This window comes from Vicia villosa, linkage group LG1 (genome assembly GCF_029867415.1).
Source record: "Vicia villosa cultivar HV-30 ecotype Madison, WI linkage group LG1, Vvil1.0, whole genome shotgun sequence".
Taxonomy (NCBI): domain Eukaryota; kingdom Viridiplantae; phylum Streptophyta; class Magnoliopsida; order Fabales; family Fabaceae; genus Vicia; species Vicia villosa.
The window spans coordinates 224,220,415-224,232,601 of record NC_081180.1 but is presented as its reverse complement, the minus strand read 5'-3'; positions in this window follow the sequence as shown (position 1 = coordinate 224,232,601).

Here is a 12,187-nt window from a genome sequence, read left to right as displayed (position 1 = left end):
CTTATTGGAAAGATGGCTTCCGGACCTAAAGGGGCTCATAATAGAGCTCCAGTTTTCAACGGCGAAAACTACGGCTATTGGAAGGATTGTATGTGTGTCCATATCAATGCAATTGATAGGAACATCTGGACAGCTATTGTCAATGGTCCATTTCAGATCACCATGACAAATGCAGCTGGTGCAGTTGTTCCAAAACCAGAAGATACTTGGAATGCTGAAGATGAAAAGAGATATGCATACGATTGGAAAGCGAGAAACATTCTAATCTCAGCTCTAGGAGTTGGTGAATACTATCGCGTTTCCCATTGTAGATCAGCTAAAGCTATGTGGAACACATTGCAAGTTGCCCACGAGGGAACGGATGATGTCAAACTAGCTAGGATCAATACGTTAACTCAAGAGTTCGAACTCTTCCACATGGAAGATGGTGAATCCATCGAAAACATGCAGAAGAGATTCGTTCATCTGAAAAATCGGTTAAATTCTCTTGATAGACCTGTTTCCAATGCAGTTGCTACTAACAAAATCTTAAGATGTCTGAACAGGGAATGGCAACCCAAAGTTACAGCAATAAAGGAAGCAAATGATCTAAACACTTTAGACATCACAACTCTATTTGGTAAACTAGAGGAACATGAACAACACCTTAAATGTCTTGACATGCATGAGAAAAGGACAAAGAAAGAAAAGAACATGGAGAAAGAGGTAGAGAAGAAGTCAATAGCTCTAAAAGCTTCGAGCTCCAAGACCTCAAAACGAGAGCCAAAGGATAGTGACACAAGTGATGACGAAGACTCCGATGATGAGGAAATGGGACTGTTTGTGCGAAGATACAACAAATATCTAAAGAAAAATGGAGCAAAACATTCTGACAAAGGCTTGATCAACTATAGAAAGCAATCAAACATGTTCAAACAAGATGACGACAACAAGGGAAAAATCAAAGGTCTTTGCTTCAGTTGTGGGAAAGCCGGTCACTACAAACCGGATTGTCCATACCTTAAGAAAGAAAAGGAGAAGAACCAAAGCAAAGGTCATAACAAATCTAAAAGAGCCTACATAGCATGGGAAAGTGATTCATCTAGTGAAAGCTCATCAAGCGATGAAGAAGAATCAGCAAATCTTTGTTTCATGGCTCATCAAAACAAGAAAAAGAAAGCTGTAAGTCATCTTAAACCTGAACTCGTAGATAAGGTATCTCATTCTCAACTAAAACTTGCTTTTGAAGAATTACATAGAGATGCAATTAAAGCTTTCAAACTTTTGGCCTCAAATAAGAAAATATTTTCATATCTTGAATCAAAAGTTGAGAAAACCGAAAAGGATATGGAAGCTTTAAAACAATCTATGCTAGACATTCAAAAGGATAAAGTTGAAAGAGATCCTACATCATGGTTTGGTTGTGAGACATGTCACATTTGGCAAAAAGAAGTAAGAGATCTAAAAGCCAAGTTAGACAAGGCTCTACAACCAAAAGTGACTTTTGCCGTTGATCCAAACAAGTTCAAAAGATCGTATACTCCTTTATATAGTAAATACACTTTTGTACCAAAAGTATCAACTAGCAAAACTTCATTTTCTCATCATATTACCTGTCATTATTGTTGCAAAAAGGGACATACCATTGAAAAATGCAAATTTAGGAGAATTTTAGTTCCTAAAGGAGTATTTCAATGGTTGCCTAAGTGCAACAAATTGTGTACTCACTACCAAGGACCCAATGAAAATTGGGGACCTCCCTCCTTAAATTAATCTTGCAGGAAAAGTGTCTTGACATTGCCGAAAGGTTGTGGTTCCTTGATAGTGGATGTTCAAGACACATGACTGGAGACCTATCTCTTTTCGTTGAGTTTCAAGCAAAGAAAAAGGGGTATGTCACCTATGGAGATAACAATCGGGGAGCCATACTTGGTAAAGGAAGTGTAGGTAACCCTTCTACCACTACTATAACTGATGTGCTGCTAGTAGAAGGTCTTAAACATAATCTTTTAAGTATAAGTCAATTGTGCGACAAAGATTTTAAAGTAATGTTTACAAATTCTGGATGCACAATAGAACATACTAAGAAAAGAGACATTATGTTTAAGGGCTTAAGAGTAAACAACATCTACATGCTAAACTTGGATGAGGTATCTAAGTCTAGTACCAAGTGTCTAGTTGCTCTAGGCGATGACTCATGGCTTTGGCATAGACGTCTCGCCCACATAAATTTTGACTTACTAAATAAAGTTGTCTCAAAAGATTTAGTAATCGGCTTACCCAAAATGAAGTTTTCAAAAGATCATCTATGTGATGCTTGTCAAAAGGGAAAGCAAACAAAAATCTCTTTTAAATCAAAGAACGTGGTTTCAACATCACGCCCTCTTGAACTACTTCACATGGATCTCTTTGGCCCTTCAAGGACTAAAAGCATAGGTGGAAACACCTATGGTTTTGTCATTGTCGATGATTACTCGAGATTTTGTTGGACAATCTTTCTACCTAGTAAGGATCAAACTTTTCCAGCTTTCACACAATTTGCAAGATTATGTCAAAACAAAATGAACAACAAAATAGTTGAAATTCGAAGTGATCACGGTGGAGAGTTTGAAAACATTCTTTTTGAAAAATACTGTGATAAACATGGAATTGAGCATAACTTTTCAGCTCCTAGAACACCTCAACAAAACGGAGTAGTTGAACGTAAAAATCGGGTTCTAGAGGAGCTGGCAAGAACAATGATAAATGAGAGTAATTTACCAAAGTATTTCTGGGCTGACGCGATTAGTACAGCATGTTATGTTTTAAATAGGATAATAATACGTCCTATACTGAACAAAACTCCCTATGAATTACTAAAAGGTAGAAAACCAAATGTATCTCATCTCCATGTATTCGGTTGCAAGTGTTTTGTTTTGAACAATGGTAAGGATAATCTTGGCAAATTCGATGCTAAAGCTGATGAGGGCATATTCCTTGGTTACTCACAATCCAGCAAAGCATATCGGATATATAATAAGAGATTACTTATAGTAGAAGAGTCAGTACACGTTTCTTTTGATGAATCTTATGCAAAATATGTCGAGAAATGTCTTTCATTTAATGGTGCAGGTCCATCCACTGAAGACATTGTCAAGGATAAGGAAGATGAGAATGAAAGTATTGTAAAGAAAGATGCTGAGAGAGAGAAAGATGAGTCTCACAATGAAAATGAAAAAGAAAGCATCTCAAACAATGAAGAACTTCCCAAGGCCTGGACAAATGTGAAAGACCATCCAATTGACAATATAATAGGAGACATCTCAAGGGGCGTTACAACACGCTCAAAGATAAGTAACTTCTGTCATCATTTTGCTTTTGTTTCACAAGTTGAGCCGAAAAACGCTAAGGATGCATTACTTGATGAGCATTGGCTAATGGCCATGCAAGAAGAATTAAACCAATTTAAATGGAATGATGTTTGGGACTTAGTCCCTCATCCGGGAGATCATCAAGTAATAGGCACTAGATGGGTTTTTCGTAACAAACTTGATGAAAACGGTGTTATTACTAGAAACAAAGCTAGATTAGTTGCCCAAGGTTATAATCAAGAGGAAGGTATTGATTATGAAGAGACATACGCTCCTGTAGCACGTCTCGAAGCTATTCGCCTCTTACTTGCTTATGCTTGTTCTAAAGACTTCAAACTATTCCAAATGGATGTTAAGAGTGCCTTTCTAAATGGCTATATAAATGAAGAAGTCTATGTTGCTCAGCCACCCGGCTTTGAGAATTACATGTATCCAACTCATGTCTATAAGCTGAAACGTGCTCTATACGGTCTTAAACAAGCCCCTCGGGCTTGGTACGAACGTTTGAGCAAATTTCTCCTTAGTCAAGGGTACTCTAGAGGTAAAGTTGACACTACTCTCTTTATTAAAAGAAAAGATAAGGATATTCTCTTAGTCCAAATTTATGTAGATGATATTATATTTGGGTCGACTAATGCAAAACTTGTCAAAGACTTTTCTAAGCTTATGCAGAGTGAATTTGAGATGAGTCTCATGGGTGAGCTAAATTTCTTCCTTGGCCTACAAATCAAGCAACTTAGTCATGGAACGTTTGTGAATCAAACTAAATATTGTACGGAGCTGCTCAAAAGATTTGGAATGAGTGAAGCAAAGGAAATTGACACACCTATGGCAACAAATACTAATCTAGACAAAGATGAGAAAGGTAAAGAGGTTGACGTGAAATTATACCGATGTATGATAGGTTCACTATTGTATCTTACTGCCTCAAGACCAGACATTATGTTTAGTGTGTGTATGTGTGCAAGATATCAATCCTGTCCAAAAGAATCTCACTTGAAACTGTCAAAAGAATTCTGCGATACTTACGTGGAACTACTACATATGGCCTATGGTATCCAAAAGGAAATGAGTGTCATTTGGTAGGATTCTCCGATTCAGATTTTGCTGGCTGCAAATCCGATAGAAAAAGCACTAGTGGAACGTGTCATCTATTCTCAAACTCATTGATAAGTTGGCATAGTAAGAAACAAGTATCGGTTGCATTATCCACTGCTGAGGCAGAATATGTAGCTGCTGGAAGCTGCTGTGCACAAATATTATGGCTCAAGCAACAACTTCTTGACTTTGGTATTAAGCTTGATCGCATACCTATCATGTGCGACAACACAAGCGCCATAAACTTGAGTAAAAATCCTGTCTTACACTCACGTACCAAACATATTGAAATAAGACATCACTTTCTACGAGATCATGTAGAGAAAGGAGACGTTACTTTTGAACATGTAGAAAGCAAGAAGCAACTAGCTGACATCTTCACCAAACCTCTAGCAACGGAGCAATACTTCAACATTCGTAGGGAATTAGGGATACTCGATATCTCTAATTTGGGCTAATTACGTTTGTTTTCTCTTAATATTATTTCTTTACTTTATGTATATATATATTTTTCTTGCTAACATTCTTCTTAGCGTAAAGGTAGTTCATCATCAAGCCAGGCGTCATATTGAAAAAGCGGTAACGTAATTGTTGTTCACTTCCAAAAATATTATTGATACTATAATATGCTATCAATTAACATGCTTATAGTGACTTCATGCATAAAAATTGCTCTTGCTCACATATGTGTCTCATGCTATCACTAACTACCTTTTATCTACTATACTGTACATGCTAGCATTGTTATCTATGGTTCTCTTGTTACTCTCCTATTCTCTTGTTTTCTCTTTTTGATGTTGACAAAGGGGGAGATAGATGCTGAGTGCTGAGTGTACGGGGGAGCTTTGTTGAGAGATTGCCTTGTTGAGAGATAGATGCTGGATGTACGGGGGAGCTTTGTTGAGTCTTTATCACTTACTACCAAAGCTTAGACGAATGGTTTGCCATCATCAAAAAGGGGGAGTATGTGAATACAAGATTACACTCAAAGATGTTTTTGATTCATGGCAAACTCAAATAAGCATTCAAACAACAAGACGGAAGCATAAAACTCAAAGAAAAGCAAGCATTGATCACTCATGATAGAATAGGTCAACCCATTATGTTTATATGTTTATAGGTTGACTCAACACAAGCAAAACAAGAAGAATGCAGAAAAGCAGCAGTTAGGTCGACCTACCATCAACCCAGGTCGACCTAAAATGGAGAAAAATTCATATACTCCTGCTAGGTCGACTCACACACCATTTAGGTCGACCTAAATTGATGAATTTTACATACCAGCCTGTTAGGTCGACCTACACAACAACTAGGTCGACCTAATCTGAGAAAATGTCCCCAGAATGCATTTGAAGAGGATTCTGGTCGACCTACTCCTTAAACAGGTCGACCTAACTGGGAGCAAAATTCTGCAAGCTCTGCTAGGTCGACCTAAGCACTACAAGAGGTCGACCTAACTGATCAAGAATGCCAAAAATTCTGTTTCTCTCATCTCCAACTGTTAAGCTATCATATATATTGTCCAAGGGTAATTATTCAAGGCAACACCAACGACTGAAAGATACACAAACGCTTCTCATCTTCGTTCTTCATCATCTCCAACACAATTACACATAATCATTCTTGCGTTGCGGGTTAGTGATGAGTTCGATAACGTCCATGGAACGGAATTGAAGATTCCTAGTGGGTGAAGGTTTGTGGGGTTTGTTGGTGAATAAAATCTGCGGGTTTTGTCCTCCACGACGGGTGGTTCTTGGGGGTTTTTATCAAGAGGCGTTCATTGAGGATTCGGCTGAGTGTAACGATTGAGGAACGGGGAGTTCAAGGAATCAAGACACTGCAGAAGGGAATCAAAGTGAAGCTCTTGGATAACCTTGATCTTGCTCAAGATTAAGGGGGAAGAAGATTCAAAGGATCGACATAATTGGTTTATCGTTTATCGCTTTGTTATCTTCTTTGTATATACTACTTTCAACATTAATGAAAGATTACCCAATTTCAATTTGGAGTTGGGGGCAGACGTAGTCGTAGCGAGGACGATCGACGAACTGCCTAAACAAATATCGTGTTCTTGTCGCTTTTACTTTTTCATTTACATTCTGTTCATATTTGGTTATAATAGCAAATTGATCAACGATTCGAGTGTTAAGATTGTGAACTAAGAACGTACATAAACATCACAATCCATCACACATTGAATTACCTTCAATTTGATCATTATCACCAAGTGTTTGTATATTTGTTTCTATCACTCTTACTGCATTGCAAACATTGTCCATCATACAAAAAGTTAATCTGATTTTCAATAAGAGAAACGCCTTGATTCTGCAACATATACTCTTATCATTTACCTCAAGTCTTTGACTGGTTTTTTAAACACATATATAATCGTTTCGATAGTGGTTCGGAATAGACGCGAGTCGATTCAGAATCACTTCCGCTGAAAAGTCGTTTAAATCAGTAAAACTGTGAACGATCTATTCACCCCCCCCTCTAGATCCTAAGGCCAGCGTCTAACAACCACCACAGAAAAATGGCGACTCTGCTGGGGATATAAGTGTTAAAAACCTTGGTTTTTCATCCAAACCAATGGTTGACCTGTTGCTGGTCCAGCCCCAATGAGGAATTAGGGATGCCAAATTCCCCCTCAAACAAGAGAGGTCCTGCCTAACCTCTGTGTCATTTCATGTGTTTGCTGCATATATATTTGTTTATTTTGTTTATTCTGTATCGGGAAAGGGCTTGATTCCCCCTTGTGGTGAGAAATCCTATACCCGGATTTGAGTGCAACATAAGATAGGATGGAGGATGTCTTCCCGGTGAAGGCCCTCTAATCTTGGTTTCCAAGTCTACTCTTGGGATTTGCCTGGCTGGTTGTGATTAACTGCGCCACTGCATTCCGAGACTGATTTGTACCAGGAGGACCTAGAAACACATTAACCCCACTTAAAGCCTTTTTTTTAGGACGTAGAGCGGTGATTACGGAAGTAATTGTCACGCAGATACTACACTCAGAGAAAACTCTCTTATAGATACCAATCAACGTATCTTTAAGGTTGAGCAAAAACTCTGAGACCCCTAGAACCCGTTCTACAGGTACAAAAATCCTTAACCTTAGTTTACCATTGGGGCGGGATTTGCGTTTTGACTTCATGACCACTATACCCTTCAACGCCATGTTTGTTTAAAACTCTTGTGTGTGCATTCATGCATTCATGCATCATTCATTAATAAACAACTAAAAACAAAAAGAGTCTTTTTCGAGTCGTTTTTCAAGGAAACTAAATAACGAACGTTTTGAACTTCATAGAAAGAGAGAAACGGAGAAAGGACTTAAGGATCTATATTATGGATTATGGAAGAAAGAGAGCTAGGAAGTACACCTTCAAGATTCCCCAGGTCGAGGAACTGGGAAAGCTCGGAAAACTGGTGGTCAACCCCCAGGCTTTCAAGGAGAAGTATGGAAAACTTCTGCCTTTGCTCAATACCAACATTGTGGATGGGATCCTTCCCACCTTGGTACAGTTTTACGATCCCACGTATCACTGCTTCACCTTTCCAGATTATCAGCTCATGCCTACGTTAGAGGAGTACTCTCGTCTGATTGGAATACCCGTGTACGCGCAAGATCCGTACTCCGGTTTGGAAAAGAATCCTGACGACATTATCATTGCTGCAACTACTCCTTTGAACGTAGTCGACATCAGAACTCATATGGTGAGTAGAGGAGGAATTCAAGGATTGCCCTCCAAATTCCTGTTTGATCAAGCTCGGTACTTCGTCAGCATCCAAGATATGAGCGCTTTTGAGGAAGTCTTGGCTTTGCTTATCTACGGATTGTTTTTGTTCCCTAACATTAACGATTTCGTCGACATCAATGCAATTAAGATCTTCTTAATTGGAAATCCAGTTCCAACCTTGCTTGCGGATGCTTATCACTCTGTGCATTCAAGAAACCTGCAGCAAGGAGGATTAATCACATGTTGCGTACCGTTGTTATACGAATGGTTCGTTTCACACCTGCCAAAGTCTAGCACTTTCTGGAACATGAGGGATGGCCTTTACTGGTCACAGAAAATCATGTCTCTCACTCATACAGACATTGATTGGTGTAGTCCTGACAACGACGAAACCAAGATCATCTTCAGTTGTGGAAGTTTTCCCAACATACCCCTTATTGGAACTAAGGGAGGAATCAGTTACAATCCGGCTTTAGCCCTTCGTCAATACGGCTATCCCATGAAAAATATACCAAGTAACATCCAATTGGAGGGTCTGTTCTTCAAGAACATCGACGATCATGGCAACATGCTGAAGAAGGAAATTGTCCAAGCCTGGCGTCTTGTTCACAGCAAAGGGAGAAGATTGTTAGGAAAACATCTTTGCATCTCCCTGGATCCTTACCTTCAATGGGTACGCGTCAGGGCATTCAAGCTCAGGATGCCATATCAACATCAAGAACCTATTCCCCTAAGGGAACCAATATACCTTTTCTCCACCGATGTTGAAAAACTGCAAGCGGCATTAAACAAGGTATGCCAAGAAAGGAATGCTTGGAGGAACAAGTATCGAATCGTCAACACTGAAAACGTTGAGATTCAAAACATCCTAAGAAGGAAGGATGAGTTACTTGAAGTGCTCGATCGACAAGTGACACAATCATCACTTTCTCATCATATCCCTCCTGCTTCCTGTAACACCCTTCTAAACCCCACGGAAATTTATAAAATAATTTTCAGAGTACAACATGAAAACAAGGGTGCCACAATTCAATTTAAAACGAATTATCATAAATTCATTGTCATGCTTTCACTGAGGAACATTTCATCATAATTCATAAACATCTCATGTTACACAGCGGAAAATTCATCAACTAGATAGCATAACATCATCTATGCAATATTCCACATAATTTAATACATTCACAACACGATAGAGTATCATCATAAACTCTAAACTAACGTTCCCCCAGTGTTACAATATCAGAGCATGACACCTGACGCTACACTAATACACTGACTTATGAGCTAATCCTCACCAAGTCGAAAGCAGCTATCCTCAATCTGAAAATGTCAACAGTAAGGGTGAGTCTCATCACAGTTAACAAATGTTATTGCATCTTAAATAACAACACATCATAGTTATATCATTCACCCAATTTCATCATATTCAGATTATCAGGAACATCTATCGTTTACACAAACATCAACAGAACACATCTTTCAAACAGTCAATCATACTCAACATTAATTCAACAAAACACACAACCAACACATCATCAATATTTATAACACTGGAATACATCCAATCATGTTATAAAAGTATGCATATGTATGAACTGACACTATGCATGTGGTACCAAAATTCGTGAATCATATTCACAGGACTTCTCTCCACGATACTGCCCTTTAATCGCTCACACCCCACATGGGCACACGATTAACCTCATCGCTCACACCCCCATGGGCACACGATGACTGCTTACTAATCTCCGCACAATGGGAATTAGCCACCAACGATCCACTCATCAACGGGATCCATCATCAAATGCACATGAATGAATGCAACATATACCACATACTTATACCCTCGTCAAGTCTAATGAGTAACATCATCAAATACTCATTTCATCATCATCAACATCATCATCATCATCAAAGTATGTCTATATACATTAGCATCATTCAATACAATCAATCATCATCATCATCATCATTAAAGAACATACAAGTGTCCACATCAATCATCATCATCAAAAATAAGGACACACATGTATTCACATCATTTCAAAGCAATCAGTCATCATCATACGACTCCAAACAAATCATCACATCATAATGTTTTTCAAAACAACAACTCATATTGTCACCTGTCATCATATATGTCAACAATATATCATCCAATTAAACAAATCATCACATGATTAATATTTCAACGTAGCATGTATTTAACACATCTCATCACATATATGTACAATACATCATTCACCAAGAAATAAAATCATATTTAAAATAATTGGATTCACACCTCATTTCATCATTTAAACACGTAGGCTATCTCATAAGATTCATCGTGCACGAAACGGCACTAAAAACGGACCTACGGTTCAAAAGTTACACATCATTTAACTTTTCCAAGAAACAACTAACGCTACAGCACGCGGCGCAACCAAAGTTCGCGGAGCGACCTGAACCACAAAAACACGTTCGCGGCGCCAACCTATGCACGCGGCGCGGAACGAGAAAAAGTTACGCCTTCGCGGCGCCAACACGGGGACGCGGCGCGAACTGGCGATTTCGCAGACTTTCGGGTCTGCGTCAGATCCTGCGATCTGACTCAATCTGAGTCCAAAACTATCTCTAAACGTCATATATAGGCAGTTAATCATCAATTGCATCATTATTCATCATCACACATCAAAACAACACATAATCAACCAATAATCCATGCAATTTTCATCAATTCATAACCTCCCTAAACCTAACATATGATCCAATTGACTCAACAACATCCCTAATCAATATTATTATCTAAGAACACGATAATAGATGATAACCAGAGAGTCCCCCCTTACCTTAGCCAAGAGTTCTTGATCTTTGGTCCTCTTCCTCTTTGGTTCTCTTTACGTTCCTCAGCTCTTCTCTTCCACTTCTCATTTTTCACGTTCTGACTCTTTTCCTCCTTTCCCAATTTTCCTTATTTTATGAAACATAACATTTTAATTAGTAAAGGCTTTACTAACATAGTACCCCCTCTTTACTAACACCACACTTGGCCCAATAGCCTATCTCATATTTCTTTCCAAATAATTCCTCAAAATACTGAATAATTCCAAATAATAATTTAATTTCCAATTAAATTAAATTTAGAAAATATGGGGTGTTACACTTCCTGGATCATCGATCAGCTCACGTCAGAGAACGCTCAGCTCAAGAAACAGAAGAAGATGTTAGAACATGAAGTTGGCTCTTCATCAAAGTTTTAGAGTCCTTTCTCTCAGTTTCTCTGTATTTCCCTTTTTCAAAGTGTGTAAAAACGGCGTTTTCGCTTAATTAATAAAGTTTGATGTTTCATAACGTAATTATGGTGTTTCCTTGAAAAATAATTAACTTAATTGCATATCATACATCGCTTTAGTCGTACGCACTGACACGAGAATTGTCGCGGATCTAAGAGTTACTTTCCTTTCTCGAGAAAGAGAGGAGGAGAAGGAGGTGAACCAAGACTTTCAAGCTGTCTCATCCATACAACACTCGTTCAATTCGCAAGAAAAGAATGGAAGACTTTGAGCAAGAGAATGAAGAACTCAGAGAAGAGATTAATACTCTCAAAGGTACTGTTGAAAGACTCAATAGTATGGTAGAAGCCCTGGTAGTTGCGCAGAATCGACCAACGCCAGAAGAACCACAAAGGACTGTGGTTTCCGAGATTGTTTCTACTCCTATTCCTCAGTATACCATGCCGCCTGATCGACCTTGGGGCATGCCGTATAACTTTACTCCAGAAGGGTACATACCTCCAGCTTCTGAAGCTCCAAAAGTCACCATGGATATGCGTCCACCGGAGGGTTACAAACCTCTGGAAATTGAAGTTCCAAGAGCAACGGCAATGGGTTTCGCACAACAGAACGCTGAGATACCGAGATCTGCTGTCATGGTTTCTCCACGACCGATTATGCATACTTTTCCCCCGAAAGGCGGACAAGTATATCATCACGCTCCAAGTGAGGATGCTGGCGTGTATGAAAGATTGGACGAGTT